The sequence below is a fragment of the Pongo abelii genome, chromosome 19 (assembly GCF_028885655.2).
Source record: "Pongo abelii isolate AG06213 chromosome 19, NHGRI_mPonAbe1-v2.0_pri, whole genome shotgun sequence".
Lineage (NCBI taxonomy): Eukaryota > Metazoa > Chordata > Mammalia > Primates > Hominidae > Pongo > Pongo abelii.
The window spans coordinates 88,707,030-88,724,644 of record NC_072004.2 but is presented as its reverse complement, the minus strand read 5'-3'; positions in this window follow the sequence as shown (position 1 = coordinate 88,724,644).

The window sequence follows — 17,615 nt, the reverse complement described above, 5'->3', positions numbered from 1 at the left end:
TTGAAAACCAAGGAGAGGCTGGGCACGGTGGCTTATGCCTGTAATCTCAGCACTCTGGGAGGCTGAGGTGAGTGGATCACCCGAGGTCAGGAGTTTGAGATCAGCCTGGCCAACATGGTGAAAACCTGTCTCTACTAAAAATACAAAAAAAGTTGGCTAGGTGCGGTGGCTCACTCCTGTAATCCCAGCACTTTGGGAGGGAGAGCTGAACCGACCTTTCGGAGTCTAGCAGTCAAGCTGGAAAGCAATGGCACACTCAACGCAGGCCCATTTCAGGAGTTTCAGGAAGAGACCATTCACCAGATAGTGGGTAAGGACCCAGGGGTAGTGAGAGCTGGGGTCGTCACCACCCCAGGCCTGGCTGGCAAACGCAGGGAGAAGTCACTGGAACCTGCAGACAGAGATGGCTGGTAAGAGACAGAGATGCCCAACAGAGGCAGGGAGGGTGCTAGGGGATCCATAGCTCCCAACCTTGCTCTCCTCCCATCTTCCATTCTCCTGGGCTTTTTCTTTCTTTCTTTATTATTATTTTAATAATTTTTTTTTTTTACTTTCTTTTAAAATAGAGAGAAGTTCTTGCTATGTTGCCCAGGGTGGTCTCGAACTCCTGGGCTCAAGGTATCTTCCTGCCTCAGCCTCCCAAAGTGTGAGCCACTGTGCTGCCACCGTGTCTGGCTTTTTTTTTTTTTTTTTTCTTTTCCTGAGACAGGGTCTTGCTCTATCACCCAGGCTGCAGTGCAGTGGCATGATCATGGCTCACTGCAGCCTTGAACTCCTGAGCTCAAGCCATCCTCCTGCCTCAGCCTCCCAAATAGCTAGGACTATAAGCATGCACCACCATACCCAGCCAATTTCTTCCTTTTTTTTTTTTTTTTTTTGGTAGATATGAGAACTCACCATGTTGCCCACGCTGGTCCTGGGCTCAAGCAATCCTCCCACCTCAGCCTCCCAACTGCCTGGTCTTCTTATGGTCCAAACCAAATGAGAATTTGGAAGACACTGAGATGCCATCCATATGGGGTAGCCTCCCAGTGGGGCGCACAGCAAGGTGGGGGCCAACGGGACCAGCAGGCCCATGGCGCTGCTTCCCTGTGCCTTCTGGTGCTGCTGTCCCCATGACCCCTTCCCCTCTTATACCCAGGGCCCATCATATGCACGTCTCATACACTCTTTTCTCAACACCCATTAAGAGTGAGTGAAATTGGATCCAAAGAGGTTTGCTGAGCGCTTCTACCACAAAGGGTGGGATTTTCTAGTGTGTTGTAGAAGGTAAGAAGTCTTTGACGGGGGGCTGGGCACAGCGGCTCACGCCTATAATCCTAGCACTTTGTGGGGCAGAGGAAGGCAGATCACCTGAGGTCGGGAGTTCAAGACCAGCCTGACCAACATGGAGAAACCTCGTCTCTACTAAAAATACAAAATTAGCCGGGCATGGTGGTGTGCGCCTATACTCCCAGCTACTCGGGAGGCTGAGGCAGGAGAATCACTTGAACCTGGGAAGCAGAGGTTGCAGTGAGCCGAGATCGAGCCATTGCACTCCAGCCTGGGTGGCAAAGTGAGACTCTGTCTCAAAAACAAACAAAAAAAAAGATGCCGTGAGTGGAGAGGTGAAGGGACCTGCCATGGAAGTGCCAGAACCAGAATTTGAACTCTGGCTGCCTGGCTTCGTTGTGCCCCCTCTTTTAACCATGAAGCAGCTTTCACCCAGGGTTAAGACACTGCTTGACCTAGAGGAGAAATCTAGGGGAGACCTCCAAACTCTGGGCGGGCCACAGATGAGGCAGGAAACATTACTTCCAAACAACATTGTCCTTTAGCTGGGCGTGGTGGCATGCACCTATAGTCCCAGCTACTCGGGAGGCTGAGGCAAGAGGGTCACTTGAGTCCAGGAGGTCGAGGCTGCAATGGGCTATGGTTGCATCACTACACTGCAGCCGGGGCAACAGAGCAAGATCTTGTCTCTTAAAGAAAAAATGTTCCGGCCGGGCGCGGTGGCTCACGACTGTAATCCCAGCACTTTGGGAAGCCAAGGCGGGCAGATCACGAGGTCAGGAGATCGAGACCATCCTGGCTAACATGGTGAAACCCCGTCTCTCCTAAAAATACAAAAAATTAGCCGGGCGTGGTAGCAGGCGCCTGTAGTCCCAGCTACTCGGAAGGCTGAGGCAGGAGAATGGCATGAACCCAGGAGGCGGAGCTTGCAGTGAGCCGAGATCGCGCCACTGCACTCCAGCCTGGGCGACAGAGTGAGACTCCGTCTCAAAAAAAAAAAAAGAAGAAAAAAAAAAGAAAAAATGTTCCTGGGGTCAACAAACTTTTTTTTGTTTTGAGACACAGTCTCACTCTGTCGCCCAGGCTGGAGTGCAGTGGCATGATCTCGGCTCACTGCAGTTTCTGCCTCGTGGGTTAAAGTGATTCTCCTGCCTCAGCCTCCTGAGTAGTTGGAATTATAGGCACGCACCACCACACCCGGCTAATTTTCGTACTTTTAGTAGAGGCAGGGTTTCACCATGTTGGCCAGGCTGGTCTCTGACTCCTGACCTCAGATGATCTGCCTGCCTCAGCCTCCCAAAGTGCTGGGATTACAGAGGTGAGCCACTGTGCCCGGCCTCAGCAAACATTTTCCCTAAGGGGCTCTGTGGGCCACAGAGTCTCTGTCGTAGTGCAGAAGCAACCACAGAGAATACATAAACATATGTGCATGGCTGTGTTCCAATCCAATTTTATTTAAAGACTCTGAAATTTGAATTGCATATAATTTTCACATGTAACGAAATATCATTCTGGCTTTTATTTTTTTCTGAATCATTTAAACATGTAACAATCATTCTTAGCTCATGGGCCATACAGAAACAGATGGGGTCAGAAGTTTGCAGAACCCTGGTCTAAAATAGTTTGTGTCAAGTCCACACTTGCTAGAACCTCTGCGGGGTTCTGGTGTGACTCCCAGATAAGATTGTCAAGGGCAGTGCAGTAGGCTAAATGTGGTCCCCCCAAAAATCACATCCACCAGGAACCTCAGAATGTGACCTTATTTGGAAGCAGGTTCTCTGCAGATGTAATTAGTTAAGATGAGATCATATTGGATTAGACTGGCCCTAAATCCAATGATTTGTGTCCTTATGAGAAAGAAGAGAGAGGCTGGGTGCGGTGGTTCACGCCTGTAATCCCAGCACTTGGGGAGGCCAAGGCAGGCAAATCACGAGGTCAGGAGATCGAGACCATCCTGGCTAAGACGGTGAAACCCCATCTCTAGTAAAAATACAAAAACAAAATTAGCCGGGCGTGGTGGCGGGCGCCTGTAGTCCCAGCTACTCAGGAGGCTGAGGCAGGAGAATGGCATGAACCTGGGAGGCAGAGCTCGCAGTGAGACGAGATTGCGCCACTGCACTCCAGCCTGGGCGACAGAGAGAGACTCCGTCTCAAAAAAAAAAAAAAAAAAAGAAAGAAAGAAAAAGAAGAGAGGATAGCCGGGCGTGGTGACTCACCCTTGTAATTTGGGAGGCCGAAGCGGGAGGATTGCTTGAGCCCATGAGTTCCAGACAAGCCTGGGCAACATAGTGAGACTTTATCACTACAAAAAAACAAAAACAAAAAAAAAAAAGAAGAAAGCCAGGCACGGTGGCCCACAGCTGTAATCCCAGCACATCAGGAGGCTGAGGCGGGTGGATCACCTGAGCCCAGGAGTTTGAGACCAGCCTGGCCAACATGGCAAAACCCCATCTCTACCAAATATACAAAAATTAGCCAGGCATGGTGGCACGTGCCTGTAGTCCCAGCTACTTGGGAGGCTGAGGCAAGAGGATCGCTTGAACCTGGGAGGCAGAGGTTGCAGTGAGCCAAAATTATATCGCTGCACTCCAGTTTGGGTGACAGAGACCCTATCTCAAAAAAAAATAAAAATAAAAAATAAAAAGCGAGGCACAGTGGCTCACGCCTGTAATCCCAGCATTTTGGGAGGTTGAGGCAGGCAGATCGCTTCAGGTCAGGAGTTCAAGACCAGCCTGGCCAACATGATGAAACCCCGTCTCTACTAAAAAATACAAAAGTTAACCAGCTGTGGTGGTGGGCGCCTGTAATCCCAGCTACTCGGAAGCCTGAGGCAGGAGAATCACTTGAACCTGGGAGGTGGGGGTTGCAATGAGCCAAGATCGTGCCACTGCACTCCAGCCTGGGCGACAGAGCGAGACTCCACCACAAAAAATAAAGCACACATGGCCAGGCGCTGTGGCTCACACCTGTAATCCCAGCACTTTGGGAGGCCAAGGCGGGCAGATCACGAGGTCAGGAGATCGAGACCATCCTGGCTAACACAGTGAAACCCCGTCTCTACTAAATATACAAAAAAATTAGCCGGGTGTGGTGGTGTGCGCCTGTAGTCCCAGCTACTCAGGAGGCTGAGGCAGGAGAATGGCGTGAACCTGCAAGGCGGAGCTTGCAGTGAGCCAAGATTGCACCACTGCACTCCAGCCTGGGTGACAGAGCGAGACTCTGTCTCAAAAAATAAATAAATAAATAAAAATAAAAAATAAAGCACACAAAACACACCAAAAAAAAAAAAAAAAAAGAAGAAGGAGAGGGAGAGGACATGGGCTGAAAAACTCCCTATTGGGTACTATGTCCACTACCTGGGTGACGAGATCAGTCACACCCCAAACCTCAGCATCACGCAGTATACCCAGGCAACAAACCTGCACATGTACCCCATGAATGCAAAATCCAAGTTGAAGAAAAGAGAGAGAGAGACGACACAGACACACACACAGAGTAGAAAGCCATGTGAGGACACAGGCAGCGCTTGGAGTGATGAAGCAACAAGCTAAGAAATGCCAGGGACTGCCTGGAACCCTCAGAAATGGGAAGAGCCAAGCAAGAATTCTCCCCTAAGCCTTCAGAGGGAGCACAGCCCTACTGATAACTTGATTTTGGACTTCTAGCCTCATAACTGTGAGAGAGGATATTTCTGTTGGCTTAAGGCGCCCAGTTTGTGGTCATTGATTACAGCAGCCCTAGAGAATGAATGAGCAGCTCTCCTGGGATCTCCAATGTGCATCTTTTCTCTTTGGGAGTTTAGGTTCAGTAAACTCCCAGACTCCAGCGGGACCCCAGGACGGCCCCTCTGGGACCTTGGGCCTCCCCTCCACTCCCCTCCTCTTCCTCCCTGCTCCCTCCCCCAGCCGTCTTAGATTTCTGTAGAAAAGCATCAGCCAGCCCTGGGTTCAATTGGCAACTATGGGATACTTGTTTTCCTGTTTCTTCCCAACCTCCCCCTCCCCCGACTTTTAAAATTGTTTCCACCCCTCACTAAGAGCCAAACAAGTCATTCCCCTGGATCAGGAAAAATGCTCACCTGCCATCAACCTGCAAAATATTAATCACAGATGCCGGGACTGGAACTCCAGGGCCTCTCCCCTGTCATCTGTGTCTGGCTCTGGGTACAGGTGGGGGCTCTGGGGGGCTCTGGGGAGCACTGGTGCATTGGAGGTGGGGCGCAAAGGGAGAAGGAAGGACATGCTGCTTTCTTGGCCTGGCACATTACCTGGTACGTGGGGAAGCAGGGCAGGCTTCTATCCTGGTACCTGGGCTCACTTCACCCTCGCGCTACTCTGGGAGTGCAAAGGGCAAGGCGAGTCTTTCTACATTGGCCAAACTCTACTAGAACCCAACAGTATGTGGCTAGATGAAGGAAAGGGAACTTCATCAAAGATGCATGCAAGTGTTAAACGCTTTGCACAGCACTTTGCATAAGTTAAATCACTTAACCTTACAAAGGCAGGAGCAGGAGATACAGAGATGCTAAGTAACTATGGGAGGTAACAGAGCTAGGGTCTCCAGGGACATCCCTATTGCCTGGGGACTCTCCCAATCCAGGCTTGAAAAGGGCTCTGCTTTTTGGGTGATGGGACCGGCCCACACTCCTACACAAGACCCGGCACAGCAAGGACCATTCTCTGACCCAAGACCTGGGCTGCTTCTGTTCCACAGACTCTTCCACGGAGAAAATTATTGCTCCAGTTGGAGGCTCCTAAGACGAGATAGAAACAGCGTTGGCAAATTTGGTGTTGTTTACTTCCATAGCATTTGCGGTAAAGGGATTTGGCCAGTCACAGGGAAGATCTGGGAAGGTTCTAGAAGATACATGTGGATGGGAAGGGCAGGAGGTCAGGGAAGCTACCTCAGAAGTAGCCTCAACGTCATTTATTGGAAGGAGGCCTGTGGGGGAGGGGCAGAAGGAGGCGGCGCTGGTGGGCCCTGGGAGGGTGGCTGTGATGACCACATCTGTTTGCAGTTTTCCAGGCAGCCTCCCCACCCCCACCCTGTCCTTCGCCCTGCAATCAGCTAGCTGCCTATGCTTGTCCAGCCTCGTCCTCCTGCCCAGACCAGTCCCGCAGACACTGGGGCTGTGAATCAGGGGCCAGGCTCACGTCTGTTGCCTTCTGTTGGTTCTCAGGGTAGCAGGGTGAGTTGTTAAGATCATGACACTGGGATTTCACCCTGGGGGAAGTTCCTGGGGTTCCACCCCAAGGACCTCCCTCTGCACAACCTGGGGCAGAGGGACAGAGGGTGGGGGGAACGGGGAGCACCCTCAGTTGCCCAGGGATCTTACTCTGCACAGCCTGGGGTGGGGGAAAAGGGGACCCCCTCAGTTGCCCAGAGAGCAGGCAGCAAGTACTGACCCGAGAGAAGCAGGCTACGTGCAAGGGAAGTCACAGCTCCGCATGGTGAGTAATGGCAACTGACATGGTGGGGCCTCAGAAGTGGGTACCCAGGAAATGGGTCAGCTGGAGCGCCCTGCCTCCTAAAGGGGGCAGCTCTCACTGGCTGCTGCCATGGGGAAATCAGAGCCCAATGCTGTCGGGTTCTTCTGATTTTTTTAAGTACCAGAAATCAAGTTTTATGTAAATTCCCCTTATGCTTAAATACTAGCAACTAAAAATAAATGTTTTTGAAACACTTTCTTGGCAGATTGCATCTTCTAAAAATGACTGCAACAGTATCTCCCACCTTATATGCCCCAGACACACTTCCCATCAAGAGGGAGTCCACACTCCCTCCCCTTGTTCCTGGGGGGAGGGGCTGGTGACACAGCAGAGGTGATGCCATGTGACTTTCAAGGCTAGGTCATGGTTATGGGTTGAATAGTGTCCCCCTCAAAAGATGTGGAAGTCCTGGGCGGGCATGGTGGCTCAGGCCTGTAATCCCAGCATTTTGGGAGGCCCAAGCGGGTGGATCACTTGAGGTCAGGAGTACCAGACCAGCCTGGCTAAGACGGTGAAACCTCTTCTCTACCAAAAATGCAAAAAAAAACAAAAAAAAAATTAGCCGGGCGTGGTGGTGGGCGCCTGTAATCCCAGCTACTCAGGAGGCTGAGGCAGAACAATCGCTCGAACCCAGGAGGCAGAGGTTGCAGTGAGCCAAGATCGAGCCATTGCACTCTAGCCTGGGCAACAAGAGCAAAACTCCATCTCAAAAAAAAAAAAAAAGTGATAGTTTCCTGGTTCTCTTGGGACTCTGGAGCTTGACACTTGGCTGCCATCTTGTGAGGAAGCCTAAACTACCCCATGTGGAGAAACTAGGCACGTGTTCTGGCTGACAGCACAGCTGGCACCAACCACCAGACATGTGAGTGAAGATGACTCAGAAGGTTCCAGCCCCTAACCACTGAGTCCCCTCTCATCTTTGAGTCTGCCTAGCTGAGACCCCTTGCATCAGGAGCAGAAACAAGCCATTCTGTGTGCCTTCCAAATTCCTGAGATTCATAGACTCCAGAGGCATAATAAAGTGGTTGCTTGGGGAAGAGTTTATTTGGCAGTAATTGTGGATGCCAGACAGAATATAGCTTTAGGCTGCCTCTGATCAAGTTAAGAGGAGGCAAGTGGTTTGCCTTTGGAGAACCCAAGCAAGTCTGCCTATGGGTTCTTCGAGGCTAAAAGCTTCCCAACCCATAGCCACATCAGGGGTGGTGGTGAATTAAAAAACAGGGAAGGAATGGGGAGATGAGGTAAGGTTCAAGGGCAGGATTATGCGACAGGATATCTGAACAAAAAGTCACCCTCTGCTAGCAAAGATTCCATTTCAGGAGCCCAGATGTCAAAAGATTTTTTGTTGTTTTTTGTTTGTTTGTTTTTTTAAGAAAGAGTCTCACTCTGTCACCCAGGCTGGAGTGCAGTGGCGCGATCTCAGCTCACTGCAATTTCTGCCACCAGGTTCAAGTGACTCTCCCACCTCGGCCTACAGGCACATGGCATCAGGCCCAGCTAAGTTTTGTATTTTTAGTAGAGATGGGGTTTCATCATGTTGGCCAGGCTGGTCTTGAACTCCTGACCTTAAGTGATCTGCCCACCTTGGCCTCCCAAAGTGCTGGGATTACAGGTGTGAGCCACTGTGCTTGGCCTCCAAGAGATGGTGTTTGTCAGGACATGCATGTGGAGGAGGGACCTCTGCAAAGCTTACAACTCCTGCAGCCCCACTGGTGTGGGGGTCTCACGGAGTTTCTGGAAATTGAAGGAGCTACTACATATAAAATTCAGAATAATACCTAGGTCTTATGGAAACTGTATTGAGGGCTTATTATTGTTAGGTTTAGTGCTGTAGTTTTCAGTTTCCTGAAGGCTTAAGACCTCCCAGAGGTACCCCAAGAACTGCATCGAAAAAGGCAAAGCAGATGGGGTTCTGGAACCCTCACCCCACTTCACCACATAGCGGGACTACCTTGATCTGTTTGATATCATGTATGTTTCACTTGTAAGGTGGCAGGGGAAGGAGAGGGAAGGAACCCCCTGCTTACAAAAATAAATGTTTGAAAACCACTCATGTAGCAGAAGCACTGGCCCTGGGTTAGGGGAGTTCATGTCTCTTATCCCAGATTCTGCTAGTAGCTGGCTGTGTGCCCTTGAACAAGTCACTTGACTCGTCTCTTTTTTTGAGACAGAGTCTTGCTCTGTTGCCCAGGCTGGAGTGCACTGGCACAATCATGGCTCATAGCAGCCTCGGCTGCCTGGGTTCATGCATCTCACGCCTCATCTCAGCCTCTTCAGTAGATGGGACCACAGACATGCGCCACCACGCTTGGCTAATACTTATTATTATTATTGTTTGTAGAGATGAGGTCTTACTGTGTTGCTCAGGCTGGTCTCAAACTCCTGGGCTCAAGCGATCCTCCTGCCTTGGCCTCCCAAAGTGCTGGAATTACAGGCGTGAGCCACTGCGCCGGCCTTCACTTGACACCTTTGGATTTTATTTTCTGTTCTGAAAACAGAGTGGCTTAGGCGATCCCTAACACTAAATCATTCTCCTTAAATTGGCCAAATTGTTTGCTCATACAAAAGAGAGAAACATTCTCATCCGCACATTTTCATGCATGTAATTAGTTTATTATAGATTCAATTACGAGGCTCCTGAGCCTCCTCACCCTATCTCTCTGTCCTTGTTGCCTCTTGGTGACCTTGGATGAGCCAAGTTTTGCTTTGCTGGAGGACTCCCAGGCCACAACTCAGCCGGGATTTCACTGGCTACTCAAAAACACTGCCAGTCAGGGGCTGGGGTCCGGGCCCAGGGCGATGCGCTCCCTGACTCCTCATTCCTAGCTGAACTAACATGTCTTTTGCCTTCAAATGCAACTGCTTTCTGGAGAGCAAAAGGCTTGTAGAGGTAACAGAGGGGTTGGAGAGTGGAGAAAACTCATGCCCTGCAGCATTCAAGCCATCAAGCTGGGAAGTATAGATTAGCCTTGACATCAGACTAGGATGAGTTATTGTTATGACTCAAAGGCTTCCCAGGACCAAAGGACACACACACACGCACACATGCCAACACTCAGGAAACTGAAAGCTGGAGAAGAGAAAACAAACTCCACAGCCACAAAGACCAGCTTTGACAGTTCCATCCAGTTCATACATAGCTTTTCCTCACTCTCCCCACAAGAAGGGACACAGAGATGCCAGGCCCTTCTCCCTTCTCACTTCTTTTTTTTTTTTTTGAGACAGAGTCTTGCTCTGTTGCCCAGGCTGGAGTACAGTGGCACCATCTTGGCTCACTGGAACCTCCGCCTCCCAGGTTCAAGCGATTCTCCTGCCTCAGTCTCTCCAGCAACTGGGACTATAGGTGCGTGCCACCATGCCTGGCTAGTTTTTGGTTTTTTTAATTATAGTAAAAAAATTTAATTATGATTTTTGTGAATTATAGTAGAGCTGGCCCTATCTCACATGTATCTTAAAGCCCATTTTCTTCCAGAAGAGTCTCCCTTTCTGTGCCCAGGATGGCTGGGAAAATGCAGGGAGACCCTAGGGTCAAATAGAAGTATAGAAGCATCAGAAGTTTACCCAAGGGTCTGGGATTTTGGGAGCTCAGTAAAAAGAGAAGGAAGGAGGTGGGAGTGCCCCCAACAAAAGGTACAGATACCAGAACCTACTGATTTGAGAGGGCTGCTCCTTTAAGCACTGGGAACATCTGGGCAGAGGTGTCACATCACATTGGGACGAAGAGAATGCTTAGTGATGCCATCAGCTCTAGTAATCCTCACCCCTGGGCCATGTGCTGAGCTCTAGGAAGCGATTTAATCGGGGCCTTTGGTTTAGATGTGGTCTTGAGCAGGGAGCAAAGGGTGAGGGGGGCAGGTGGCGATTTGAGACACTACTATAGCTTGCTAAGAGGTGCCTTCAGGCAGGGTGAGTCCGTTCTCTTTGAAGCAATGTAAACTCCTCCTGGGCACATAGAAGCCTGTCTGCTTGGTGAAGATCATGCCAGTCTCCCCTAGCAACCTCCTCTTGCCCACCGTGGCTCAGTATAGTAACGGGATCATTTCTGTTTCAGCTGGAAACTTCCTTCCCTACCGTCTCATGGTTCTATGGCTGGAGCCTGACCATCAACCTGTTTCCAACCCAAGATCTGGCCTCACTAGCTGCATAATCCTAGGCAAATTACTCAGTCTTTTCTGTTTGTTTGTTTGTTTTTGAGATAGAGTCTCGCTCTGTCGCCCAGGCTGGAGTGCAGTGGTGTGATCTTGGCTCACTTCAACCTCCACCCTCCTGGGTTCAAGTGATTCTCCTGTCTCAACCTCCCAAGTACCTGGGATTATAGGCATGGGCCACCACACCCGGCTAATTTTTGTATTTTTAGTAGAGACAGGGGTTCACTATGTTGGCCAGGCTGATCTCGAACTCCTGACCTCAGGTGATCTGCCTGCCTCGGCCTCCCAAAGTGCTGGGATTACAGGTGTGAGCCGCTGCATCTGGCCTTTTCTCTTTTTTATCTGCAATGGGAATCATAATGGCAACCACTCTGTATATTTGAGATGCAGAAATCTTTACATACAGTAAAGTACTCGATAAGTAAAGTGCTCTAGAAGTGGCCCTGCCTTTTCTAAGTGATCCTTATTTAAGTCCCATTTGCCACTGAGCTGGGCTCTCAGGGGAGAGGCCTTTTCTGGATACAAACAGAAGTGCTTTGCTTCACCTATTATCTTTTCTTTCCATCCCTCTAGACACCCTGAGGGCTTCTGGCTATCACCGGCTGTTCTCCAGCAGAGCTGGGTCCCCACCCACCCTTCCCCAGAGACAATGACATAAGGGGGGCCCCTCTGGGTGAGCCCACCAGAGTCTGAGTCCTTTATCAGAAGCCCAGGACTGCTTCTTGCATATAATGCTGTTAATTTTTTTTCCTGTTAGCTCAGTTCTCGGAAACATTAACAGGGATTGCCCCATTCTGTGGCAAGGATGAATGTCAGAACGAAGCTTGCTCCAGAAAGTCTAACTTCGGTCCTATTTATTTATTTATTTATTTATTTATTTTCAGAGATAGGGTCTCGCTCTGTCATCCAGGCTGGAGTGCAGTGGTGTGATCTTGTCTCACTGCAACTTCTGCCTCCCAGGTTCAAGCGATTCTCCTGCCTCAGCCTCCCTAGTACCTGAGATTACAGGCACCCGCCAACTCCTGACCTCAAGTGATCCACGTGCCTTGGCCTCCCAAACTTAGGTCCTTTTAACTGTGAGAACAGCCAGCATCCAAGTAGTGACAACTTGGTGTGGTCCTAGCTTGGGGATGAGTTCTGACCTGCGTTAGCCACCAACCCCACGCCATCAGCATGAGTGGGATCTCATGTAGTCTTCATTGTGCAAATGAGACCAAGCCCTGGGGGAGCTCAAGGGACTTCTCAGATCACAGTGACAATTTAGATTCAAAGCCACTATCATCTGGCCCTAGGGCCCGTGTTTCTAACCAGGACTCTCAGGCCTTTGGAGCACCAGGTGGAATCCTCTGCTCAGAGGCGTGGCTGGGCTCCGCCATTTTTGCCACGGGTCACAGTGGGTGAAGCTCTGGGCTTCAGAAATCCGGGGGTCACAGGAAACATTCCTTCCAGGGCCCCTGCTTGCAAGTTTTACTGCCTTTAGTTGACTTCTCTGCTAATTTTCTCAGCAGCCAGGAGCTTTTGCTGTATCTTTCTTGCCCACTCTTTTCTCCCTGCTGGATGAACAAGAAATTTAATATCATCTCCTGCTTTCTTGGAAATGTCCCAGCTGAGTGGTCAGGAGTGGCCTGTTAATAACCTGACAATGCACAGTGACAGATTCCTGAGTGGGGTGTCGGAGGCCTGTCTGTCTGTCTTTTCCTTGCAGAGGGAAGGAGGGAGCCACAGTACCCAGAACCCTAAAGCTCAACTTAGTAACAACCTCATAGTAGCTAGGGCCTTCCTTTAGACTTTTCAGGAAGCAAGATCACACGCCTTATCTCCTTCCATTCTTCTGATAGCTTCCTATGGCTTGAATTATTACCATGCGCCCCTTACAGGTATGACTCAAAGTGATAAGACGACTCCTCCAAGGTCACACAATAAGTACAACCCAGGTGTTCTAAGCCCCACGTCTGGACGCATTTCCTGTAAATTTCATGACGTCTCTGCTCTGCTACTGCTCCTTCACACACCTCATCCCGTCTTTGAGCCTAGTTCAATCCTATTTTCACCTCCTGCCTCCAGAGAACCCCCAGCCTTGTGAACGGCGTCTCTCTGGGCCAGGGGACCTCTGAGACACAGCGGCCTCCCTCACCCCCTGAGCCCATTTGTGCTGTGAACCCTCGGGAGCTGCCGTTCTGGGAGGATGTGTGACCCTGTGGGCCAGTACAGCTCATTTCAGGGAAAAAGTGACCATACAGAGCTTAGTCAAGGCTGGGGTTGCAAATGGAAGAAGGGAGGGATGTGGGCTGTGAACACTGCTCATTCGTCTAGCAAATGTACTGTGTGCCAACCCACGCTGGAGGTTCAAACATGAACTCAACACCACCCTGTCCCCAAGGAGGACAAGGGAAAATCGTATTGCTTTACTCTCTAGGCAGGCACTGGCTGCCTCAGCCCCCTGATGTGTGTGAACTCCCCCAGAAAATCAGGGTTATGCCCCTGAAACCTGGGTCAGAAAGAGCTCCCAGATGCAGGTACTTTTCCCCATCATGGTGGGGGAGTCTTCTCTGGAGCCCCAGGCACTCTGCCAGTAGTTTGGTATCTTCAGGATTTTCCCAGCTGCTCAGCAGGTTGCCCCAGCCCGTGAAAGGGCTCCAGGTGGTTCCCAAGAACGGGGAAGCAAGGCATGAAAGAGCCTCTCTCTAGCAGGCATAGGAGTGAACAGCCCAGCACCAGGCCACCCCAGCTGATGGGCTCCTGACCTGGATCACCAAGGCTCTACCCAAACTGTGCTGACATCGAGCCCTGGTGGCACCTTGAGATTCAGTCCAGGACCATCTTGTCTCACCTCAGTAGGGGAAGGGGGGCTCAAAATAGACATGAAAGCCGGGCACAGTGGCTCACACCTATAATCCCAGTCCTTTGGGAGGCCGAGGAGGGAAGATCACTTGAAGTCAAGAGTTCGAGATCAGCCTGGCCAACATGGTAAAACCTGTCTCTACTGAAAAAAAAAAAAAATTAGCCAGGAATTGGCTAATTGGTAGTGGGCACCTATAATCCCAGCTACTCAGGTGGCTGAGTCAGGAGAATCGCTTGAACGCGGGAGGCGGAGGCTGCAGTGAACTGAGATTGTGGACTGCACTGCAGCCTGGGCGTCAGAGCAAGAATCCTAAAAAAAAAAAAAAAAAAAAAAAAAGGAATAGACATAGAAAGTTATAGTATTCTTGCTTGGGGAGATAGCTTATTTCACGAAGAGAAATGACCTGCCCAGAGTCATACTTTAGGACAAACACCAGACTGGAATGAGTGGAACTTCTAGCCCCTCCAAGGAAACAGGACAAATTGGCCGGGCACAGTGGCTCACGCCTGTGATCTTGCACTTTGGGAGGCCGAGGCGGGCAGATCACGAGGTCAGGAGATCGAGACCATCCTGGCTAACATGGTGAAACCCCGTCTCTACTAAAAATACAAAGAAGTAACCGGGCGTGGTGGCGGACACCTGTAGTCCCAGCTACTAGGGAGGCTGAGGCAGGAGAATGGTGTGAACCTGGGAGGCAGAGCTTGCAGTGAGCTGAGATCAAGCCACTGCACTCCAGCCTGGGTGACAGAGGGAGACTCCGTCTCAAAGAAAAAAAAAAAAAGGAAATAGGACTAATTAACCTCGTAGAGCTGGGACAAAATAATGTGAACTAAAATGCCCAGAACTCAATGTTAACAAACACTGGGATGTAGTATGTTGGTGCAAAAAAGTAATTGCAGTTTTTGCCATTGAAAGTAATGGCAAAAACCGCAATAACTTTTGCATCTACCTAATATATGTTGGGGGGTGGGGGTGGATATTAGGGAGGGGCAGGTCCATGAAGCTGCAAGGATCATGCACGCCCAAGTCCCAGAGGCAGGCCCCAGCGGCCCCAGACAGGCAGAGACACACGCCTAGGCCTAAAGGCTTACAGGTCAAGTTACACCAAGGGTGCAGTTAAGACCTCAAATCCGTCTCCAAAGTCAGGGGCTTAGAGCTTGCCAGATATTTCAAGTAGGTATGTATTCAAGCCTTAAATTTTTTATTTTGTTAATTTCCTCTGGTTACTCATAGACAGCTCTAGCCTAAAGGGTTGGAGCAAAACTTAGCTTCAGTGGATCCTTCGGAGAGAAATCCACAGGTCTGGGATTCCCACCATCAAAGAAAATGAGCACTTTCTTCTAATCACGTCTTCCCCCAGAGGGCTAGGATGCGGTCTAGAAGCATCTACTGAGTCCCTTCCTGAAGCAGCTTGTTTCTACTCTAGGCGTCCTGAGGGCAGGGACTGGGCTTCATTGTCTTTGTCCCCATAGGCAAGCCTCACTGTTGTTAAATGTTTGTGGAAGGAGCCTGAATTTGGGTAAGGAGCAGAATTACAAAGGGACCTAAAGACTTTGTCCTGGAAGTGTGCTTAATTGATATGGACGATAATTGGGAAAGCCAAAGCTAAACGCTTGCGAAAAGGAAAACAGATTACTAACAGCTAGCCCTAAGAAAACCAAAATACTTTATTTAAAATGGAAGAAAAGAGATGGGGAGAGGGAGATGTCTCAGACAAAATAAGAAACGTTTTTTGTTTTTGTTTTTAACTTAAGCTGTGATTTCAGGAGAAAGAGGTCCTGGAACACCAGGAACCAGGGAGGACTTCCACCTGGAAGCAATGTGGTAGAAGGGGACCCACTGAGGGCCTGCATATGCCCAGCAAATGGCCAGGTGCCTTTGTTTGTTTGTTTGTTTTTTGAGACAGGGTCTCCCTCTGTCGCCCAGGTTAGAGTGTAGTGGCATGATCTTGGCTTACTGCAGCCTCAACTTCCAGGCTCAAATGGATTCTCCCATCTCAGCCTCCTGAATAGCTGGGACTACAGGCATGCACCACCACACCTGGCTGATTTTTGTATATTTTTGTAGAGATGGGGTTTCACCATGTTGCCCAGGTTACTCTTGAACTCCTGGGCTCAAGCGATCCACTGGCTTCAGCCTCCCAAAGCAGTGGGATTACAGGCATGAGCCACCGCGCCCAGCCTAAGTGATCTCTTTTAATATTCACCCCAATAGGGGAAGGTAGAGATTGCTGTTCTCACTTTACAGATGTGGAAGCTGGTGGATAACTTGTCAGCTCATAAATGGCAGAGCTAGAATTCCAAGCCAGAGGTGTCTCCAAACCTCTATCCAGCGAGCCTTGCCCACAGTCCTGTTGCAGCTCCTACTTCTTTTGAGGACACCTTTGGCTCCAGGTCATGATGACAGCAATCAACTCCATTCTGGTTGCTTTCTAGTCATAAAGCACTTTCACACCTGATATCTCATTCCTCTTTACACCCTCCAGACGAGGCTAGCAGAGGGGCCCTGTGCTCTTTGGACACATAAGGACAGCCAGGCTAGCTAAGGGTCAGAGGTGGGAATCAGCGACTTCCCCATGTAAAAGAGAATAGAATCTCGGGACCCCAAATTCACTATGTCAAACGGAAATCCCAGCACTTCTGGAGGTTGAGGTGGGTGGATTGCTTGAGCTTAGGAGCTTGAGACCAGCCTGGGCAACATGACGAAACCCTGTCTCTACAAAAGAAAAAGTACAAAATATGTAGCTGGGCGTGGTGGCGCACGCCTGTAGTCTCAGCTACTCAGGAGGGTGAGGTGGGAGGATCGATTGAGCCCAGGAGGTCAAGGCTATAGTGAGCTATGATTGCAGCACTGCACTCCAGCCTGGGTGACAGAGCAAGACTCTGTCTTCAAAAAAAAAAAAAAAGGGGGCGGGGGTGGGGGGGAAGTTAAGCTTGGAAACCACAGAAGCTGCTTTCCTTTTGTTCCCAGATAGCTGCAGTTTCACAACCCTGTGTCAGCCTAATTTCCTTTGCTCCCCTTAGACATACTGAGAGGAGACAACGCATCATTGACTTTTTCTTCTATTCCCTTTCACATGTAAAATGCAGACTTACAGACACTAAATCAGAGCCTCACACGCTTGTAACCTCAATGCCTTTCCTCCCTCCCTCTTCTTTTCCTTTCCTGCTTGCTTTTTCTCTTTTAAATACGGAAGTTCCTGAAACATTTTTGGAAAAAAGGTGATTTTTCCCCGGTGGATCCTCAACCTTGGCTAACTAAACTTCTATTTGATTGAGACCTGCCTTAGTCACTTTTTGGTTTATACGCATGATAACCCCACCAGGGTTCGAATCCACATAGTGTCGGCCTCCCAAGTGGCTCCAAACCCTACCTTTCCCTCCAGATGTCCAGTTCAGAATTTGATTTTCCTTTTTTTTTTTTTGAAATGGAGTCTACCTCTGTCACCCAGGCTAGAGTGCAATAGCACGATCTCGGCTCACTGCAACCTCCACCTCCCGGGTTCAAGCGATTCTCCTGCCTCAGCCTCCTGGGTAGCTGGGATTACAGGCGCCCACCACCATGCCCGACTAACTTTTGTATTTTTAGTAGAGATGGGGTTTCGCCATGTTGGCCAGGCTGGTCTCAAACTTCTGACCTCAAGTGACCCCCCAGCGGCCTTGGCCTCCCAAAATGCTAGGATTACAGGCATGAGCCACTGCGCCCAGCCCAGAACTTAATTTTCACAGCGGGATGGAGTGGCCAAACCATCAGATCTCAAGAGCTGGTTGCTGTCGCACTGCAGAGGGAAACGGAAACGTGCTGTCCCCAGAAAGCAGAATGTTCCTGAGGGCTTAGGGACCGCGCAGCCATGGGGAAAGTCTG